General features: G+C 49.5%; 1 protein-coding gene across 5 annotated transcripts in view; it reads left to right on the top strand.

The window, feature by feature from the left end:
- The first annotated feature begins 5,502 nt into the window (after positions 1-5,502).
- The window catches only part of CUNH18orf25 (chromosome unknown C18orf25 homolog), a 104,429-nt gene continuing 102,321 nt past the window's right edge, over positions 5,503-7,610 (top strand). For 4 of the 5 annotated variants that reach the window (XM_029560107.1, XM_008825909.3, XM_029560106.1 and 1 more), the window contains exon 1: positions 6,030-6,329. The gene's annotated coding sequence lies outside the window, so the exon portion shown is untranslated. Of the gene's footprint in view, positions 5,756-6,029; positions 6,330-7,610 lie in introns of those variants that run through there. The other variant, XM_017796307.2, reaches the window with a different exon arrangement.

The raw sequence follows: 7,610 nt of genomic DNA, 5'->3' as shown, positions 1-7,610 counted from the left end.
GGGCCAGAAGAGCCCCTTCTCCCACAGGAGGGCCTATACCTGTCCTGGAAGGAATGAAGACATTCTAAAGAGATACCTGTGTCCCTCCCTTTGGCTATCAGACTATTGAAACAATGGGCCCAAAGAAATTAGAATTTCTCCAGGTGTCTCGTGGCTGCCAGCAAGAAAAAGCTGAAGTCTGGTGTTGGCCAGAAGAGGATCTTGTCTCCTGGAATGATTTTTCACACAATTCTGACAACTTGTTAGAGCATCTTGCTGGAGAGACCAGCGGGGTTAATGATGGGTAGGACCACGTCTTGACTAGGACTTGTTTGCTATTTAACCCTCAACTTCATGGTTGGATCTTGAAGATGGAGTTGTTGGGGAAGGAGGGTCACCAGACTTTGTTTTTCTTCCCAATGTGGCCACACTGAATAAATCTCTTTTCTGCATTACTTGTCTACTAATTGGCCTATTGAGGACAGGTGGCCTATCTTGTTACACTGCCAGGCTCTGATCCTAACAACTTCAGTAACAACGTGGTTAGGCACCCTGACATACAAGGTGATTATTTTCATTAAGAAATGAGAGGTAATGGGCTAGGGATATAGCTCTGCTGGTAGAGTGCTTGCCTAGCATGTATGAAGTCCTAGGTTTGATCACCAGCACTGAATAAACTTTGTAACTAGGTGTAGTGACACATGCTGTAATCCCAGTACTTGAGAGGCAGAGGCAGGCAGATCTCTGTGAGTTCAAGGTCAATCTAGTCTATACAGCAAGTTCCAAGCCAACCAGAGTTACCTAGTGATACCCTGCACTAAAAAAACAACAAACTGCCTTTTGCATTTATTTCCATTTTCCTTCTTTTAAGAAGTTAGACTTTCTCTGGGCCTAGCATTTGGGAGGCAGAAGCAGTCGGATCTCTGTGAGATGAAGACTGACCTGGTCTACATAGTTCCAGGTCAGCTGGGGCTACAGGGAGATCCTATCTTTTTACATGGACCATGTTTGATAGGCTTGCTTGATTGGAAAGAGGGGCATGAAGCTGGGTCCCTGAGCACTTCACTCTGAGGAAAGTTGACCATCCAGCCCAGAAGGCACATGGTACTGAGGAAATGCCCTTCCCAGCCACTCTTGGCTACCTGCTGGCTCTTCTTTCATGACATCTTTCTGCACTGTTCCATTCTGTCATTCCATGTGAACATACTGTTCTGAAAAAAAAGAATCCTGTTGAGATGGCAATGTCACTGTTACTGAAGTATTGTGCCTCTGTGTACCTTGGGATTCTAAAGTTGTGGCTAGGGACACTGCCATGAGGATAGCCTTGTTTTCAAGGGTTTTCTCTGAGTCAAGGACTGTGCAGGGAGCTTTGTATACATTGCTCATCTCATCTTCGCCCCCCCAGAGCACCAGGGGGACATCCTTTGGACAAAAAGGTTCAGTGAGAACACATAGTCGCTTCAAGGTCACTCAGCTAGAGTGAGGCAGAATGAGGTCCAAATTCAGATCTGTGTGACTCCGGAGTGCCTGATCCTGACAACCCTCTGCCAACCTGCCACTATTTTGAGTACTTTGCTTCCTTCTAGATGGTCTTCCATATGAGGACGCAACTTGATTCTGGTGGAGGACACTGCAAGGTAGGGCAAGTAAGTTAACCCTGGAAGCTGTCACTTGTCTGAGGCTACATGGAGCATAGTGCAAAGGCTCAGCATTTCCCTAGAGTCCACTGCTTTATGCCTTTGACAGAGATTAAAAATACCACCCAACCTACAGAGCTACTGTGAGGATCAAATGAATGAATGAATCCATTTCAATAGACAATATTGTTTCTAATAGTAAGTATTCAGTAAAAGCCATTACCTCATTTTCTCACTTTATTTAGGACTGGAAACTCTTGTGCCTAGCAAAAATGAATATACAGGTATATATAAAAAGGAAATGTTATCAGTAGATCAAAGAAATTGTTTCACTTCCAGGTTTATTGTAGCCCCATTCACAAAATATATATGTAGTCCACATACATAGAGAACAGTATCCAGCCATAACAATGAAATTCCACCATTTGTTGTAACCTGGATGGGACCAAGGGCAATGTGTGAAGTGGAGGATGTCAGGCACTGAAGGACAACTGCAGCTATGTTGCATGTTCTCATTTATATGTTGTTGCATTAACTTCTGTGGAGATGTGAAAAAAAAGTCTCTTTACCCGATAGGACACCCAGGACAAATTAAAGCACAATTGCACCCAGGTACAACTTGGTGAAGCAGTGAGTTCCTTGGGCTAAACTGAAACAGGAGCACAGGTGAGGGGTTACTTACAGGAGCTCAGGTGACTAAAAACAGCCTCATCCCTGAAAGTTTCTACACCTCATCACCAGGGACAGCTTCAGGGAAGCCATTTCCTGGAGTTCTGTCTTCAGTTAACTGTCCACTTCCTATATCCTAGCCCCTCCAAAGGTCACGTGGTAACTAACTGCAGGAGGGAGTAATGGCTGGAACCCTGTTAGGGTTCTGTGACCTCCCCCCACTTCTATTAGGGAGTCTTAGCAGACCTGTTAGCATTTCTATAGACCTAGTTATCACTGTTGTTTTATTTCATTGTCAGAGTGCAGGCCCACATTATCTCTGCTCCAAGATGGCCATGAAATGGTCATATTTTGGCTGGAGGAAAAACTGATACTACAACATAGGTATTAGTTAAAAAGTTGGGTTGAGCTGGGCATGGTGGCACACGCCTTTAATCCCAGCACTTGGGAGGCAGAGGCAGGCCGATCTTTGTGAGTTCGAGGCCAGCCTGGTCTACATAGTGAGTTCCAAGACAGCTGGGGCTACAGGGGGCCCCTTTCCCAAAAAAAAAAAAAAAAAAAAAAAAAAAGTTGGGTTGGAGAGAGGTTACAATCACAGGCTGCTCTTGCAGAGGACCTCCTTTCAGTTCCTGGCACCCACATGGGCACTAATAACCATCTGCAACTCCAGTTCCAGGGGATCTGACACCCTCTTCTGTTTTCCTCAGGTGTTGCATGACACAGGTGCACCTACACACATGCAGGCAATACACTCATACACATAAAATAAAATAAATAAAATATTGAAAAACTAAAATCACATCACCAAAAATTTTTTTAAAAGAAGTTAAAAAGTTGATTTTGGCAAGTCCTTCTGCTTATTGGGAGAACAACCAATCCTGAGCTAAACTGCCCAGGCCACATCATGGAAAGTTGCCCAAGCACCTAACTGCCTATGAAAGATGTGTGACTGCCCCTGCTTGCTGCTGTTTCTCTGCTTCCCAAGAGGCAGCCCAGTGGTTTGTTTGCTTGCAAATAAACTGCTGTCCCCAACCCCCTAAAAAAGTTGATTTCATAGGGGTGCACAATAGGATAGTTTTTGTATTTATTTATTTTTAATTTTTAAGAAAATAGTTTAGTTTTTTAGGGGGTCTTTTTTATTATATATATTTTTATTTTATTTATTTATTTTTGGTCTTTTTGAGACAGGGTCTCCCTGTAGCCCCAACTGTCCTGGAGCTCACTATGTAGACCAGGATGGCCTTGAACTCATAGAGATTCACCTGCCTCTGCCTCACGAGTGCTGGGATTAAAGGCGTGCGCCACCATGCCCGGCCCATTTTTTATTTTTTTAGAAGAAGCATTTCACCACAGCCTCAACATAGTCAACAAGTCTCCAGAGCAAAGATATATCTCCCCCAAAAGTGGCCATAAAATCCCTAGGTTCACTGTTGAATCAACACAGCCACACAATATTGGACTCAGTACAAACCCCAGGAGAGAGGCTGGCAGGTTGTCTAGGGGGGATCTTTTTGATACAGCGTCTCCCTGTAGCCCCAGCTGGCCTGGAACTCACTATGTAGACCAGGCTGGCCTTGAACTCATAGAGATCCACCTGCCTCTGCCCTATTTTAGTATTTCTTATGTGTATACGTGTACTGTTTGCATATGTGTAAATGCACCCATGTATGTGCACCTGTGCCATGCAATGCCTATGGAGGTCAGAAGAATTCGGATCCCCTGGAACTGGAGTTACTGATGGTTGTCAGCTGCCATGTGGGTGCTGGGTACTGAACCTAGGTCCTCTGCAAGAGCAGCCAGTGTGCTTAACTGCTGAGCCATCTCTCCAGCCCCATGGATAGGATAACTTTTACTCTTCTATAGCAGCAGGGTAGGATAATTATGGTTGACAACAATTAATTGACTATTTCAAAATAGTGGAGATTTAGAATGTTCTCAATACAAAGAAATAAATGTATGAGGTGATGGGTATGCCAGTTATGCTCATATAATAATGATATGTACGTTTTGAAATGGCATACTGTACCCCTTAGATGGTAATTATGTCAACAAAATACTTTAAAAAGTTCTATATGAGGGCTGGTAAGATGGTTCAGCAGGTAAAGGTGCTTGCCTTGAAAGTCTGTCTACCCGCGTTCGATCCCCAGACTCCACTGTGGGAGAGAACCAATTCTCAAGGGTTGTCTTCTGACCTCACCTGCACACACATTGATGATAATAATAATAAAATCCCATGTGAAGTGTTGAGCAGAAGGACATGGCCTAAACTAAGGTTGATGGAGGAGTGACTCAGTACTGTGGGATTTTTCAGGATCTCCTTTGGCAGCATCTTGCCCATGATTCCAGAACAGCTCTATTTTTTTTCTTCTTACACAAATGCTATTAACAGAAAATAATCTGAAATCCTATTTATAGATGGCGACCACTCCTCTTCCTGCAGCGGCTGTCAGAGGGGATGTGGTGATAACCTAAGCAAGTAGGCACTCTGAAGGCTGACTGGGCTCCAGGTTAAGGGGCTTGGTCCTGTGCTCTCCTGTGGCCTGGAGTTTGGTATGCAAGGTGGTGAGGCTGCATCCTGGGCAGCCAACATGACAGTGTACGGGGAGGACTCATCTGGGTCAGCTTCATCTTCCTTCCACCAGTCCCTTGGCAGCTGGTTTCTCTGCCAAAAGCTCAGTGACATGCACAAAGGTATCACTGAAGGACGCAAAGATGTGGCCGACACCAAATACATTCTACCCTTCAGCCATTTGTCTGAGGCCGATTTGTTCTTCCTTTTTTTCCTTCCCATTGCGTGTGCGCATCATTTCCTCACTCTGCCACCAAAAGCAGAACCGCTCTTTAAAAGGTAAATACCTTGTTAACGGTCAGCCTGCAGTGAGACCCTGTCTCAAAAGTACAAAGAGGGCTGGGGAGGTAGCACAGTGAGGAGCACTTGCCTGGCATCTGCAGGGCCCTAGGTTCAATCCCCACTATTTAAGAAACAGATGACGATCTCTAGCGTTTTCTTCTTAAACCCTTTCTACCCCTCCCCCCCCCCGCCCGCACCGAATTTAGGGATCCTGCAAGGAGGCCTGGGCTCACCCCACTTTTGTCCAGCCCCAAGTCCAGCTCCGCCCCTCGCCCATCTCAAGGATGGGCCTGCGAAACTCATAGCGGTGTGTCACCCTTCCCAGGCGAGCTGCTAACTCAAGTGACTCTGCAGGGGTGGAATTTGGGGCGTCGGAGGCGTGCAGGGGCGGAGCGGGGTCCCCAGGAACTCGGTCTCGCCAGCAGGTGGTGCGCTAGCCGCAAGCCGGGAGGCGTTCAGAGCCGAAACTTGAACAGGACGTTGGTGCCACCGTTGGAGAGGAGCGGTCTCCGGGAGCCCAGCTGGTGGCTCCCGCGGGAGTGGAAAGAGAAGGAAGCGGACTCCTTGTCCGAGTGACTCCAGGACTCTCGAGCTTACTCCGGGAAGGCTTCGCGAGCGGGTGAGTCCTGGGCAGCGCTCGGGAAGGGCAGCTCCGTCCTTTGAAGGTGCTGTCCTTGGTTTGCGTCTCGGCCCTCGGGCACAGATGTTTCTGGAAGGAGGCTCCGGGAACCGGAGGAGGGCGCGCTTGAAAGCCCGGGAAGCCGTCTCGCTCGCTCAGGGGCGCACAGGGTCCCCGCCGCCAGATGGCACTGCGTAGCTGGCTCCGGGCCGCGCGCCAGTCACCGCCAGCCCCAGCCACCGCGGTGGCCGCTCTAGCCGGCGGGTTCGGCTCTGTGGTTCCGGGCGGAAGTGAGGCGCAGAGCGGAACGGCCTCTGGTGACATTTTCTTGGGGCGGCGCGGACGACTGAAGGGAATTGGTGGCGGCGGCTGCGGAGGCGGCGAGCTTCCCTGTGCCCCCAGCGGGGGCTCTGGCCGCGCTTCTCCGCTTGCCGCTGGGGCTTGTCTGTGGAGAACGCGGCGGCGGGGCCCTGGCGGCCCGAGTCACCGCGGCCCGGACAGCGCTGCCCGGGGTCGGCTCGTGCCCCGACGGGGCGCGCGGGGCGGACGAAGAGGCGCGTACTGCCCGGCGCAGGTGAGGCGGGCTGGGGCGCGGGGCTGCGGCCTGGCGGCGGGTGGAGCCGCAGGGCCCGGGCTGTGTTCCAGGGAGGCCGGTGGGCGGCTGAGGGAAGCGTGCCGGGCGGAGGGCTCTGCGGCGTCCGAGCGCGGGGTCTCCGTGGCGGTGAGGGGGCGCGGAGGCCGGCCCGGATCCCGAACCCTCGCCCGTCCGCGGCGGGGTGACCCTCGCGTCCTCCGCTTCGCCGACGTGCCCTCCCTCGGCCGCCGGCGCTGCAGGGACCGCAGCTCCCAGGCCGCGGAGTTGTGTTGGAGCAACTTTCCGGCGCCTGGCCAGCTAGAGCAGCAGAGCCGGCAGCTCCGCAGACTGGTCACGGATCGCTCGCGCCCGCTGGTGCAGGAGCAAGGCTGCTCCGGCTCCGCTGTGCCGTTCTCTGCTTGGTGCGTGATTGTCGAGCGACCGGGGATCCATGGGAGAGATATTCCTCTCCAGCATTGACACCCCCCCCTCCCCAGTTTGTCAACTTTTTTTAAAGGCCGGCGCGGATGTGCGCTGAAGATCTTCGGGTTGGAACTTTCCCGGTTTCCCCGAGTTCTTTATTTACCCTAGTGTCATTTCTCAGTGGATTTCTACGAGCACTTATTTGTTACAGTGTATTGTGCTCTTGTGAGCAGCCCCTATCGGAAGCGTACGTCATTCATTCTCACCTTTAAATTGCCTTGTGCATCCCAAAGTGGATGCTCACTGGCTGAAGGAAAGAACCTTACTGCCCTCCCAGATCCTTCACCGCGTGAGCAGTTTGTGCTTACAGTGCTGGGCTTTTGTATCTGAGTCCTTCCGCCCGGTTGGTTGAAAATTCACTGATGATGCTTTATCAAGGTTGGGCCTCTTAATTACAAATGCATCTGACAGTTTTGCTGTGTAGTATCATTGGGCGCATGCTAACAGTTTGAATCACTTCTTCTCTTGGGCTTAAGGACGGAGGCTATTAACTTTGTAATGTAGTTTTGCTGATCGTGACAATCTGGATTTCTCCAATAATCAGAGCATTGCCTTTTGGTTTAACAAGCAGTTTTAGAGATCTACAATGCATAGTTATTGCTCGATAGCTTGAGAAATTACAGGAGCAACCGTTTCTCTGTTTTTCTTTTTAGTAGGACGTATAATATTTTGCCTGAATAATATATTAATACAAGACTTCAAATAGAGTTCGTTGTGCACAGTACATGTATAATTATGAATTAAATTTGAATTCAGGAAGCCAAGATGAATTAAATGACCTATATAGTACCTGAAAGA

The sequence above is a fragment of the Nannospalax galili genome, unplaced genomic scaffold (genome assembly GCF_000622305.1).
Source record: "Nannospalax galili isolate Female #2095 unplaced genomic scaffold, S.galili_v1.0 scaffold169, whole genome shotgun sequence".
In the NCBI taxonomy this organism is placed as follows: Eukaryota; Metazoa; Chordata; class Mammalia; order Rodentia; family Spalacidae; genus Nannospalax; species Nannospalax galili.
This window is presented reverse-complemented; position numbering and strand designations above follow the sequence as displayed.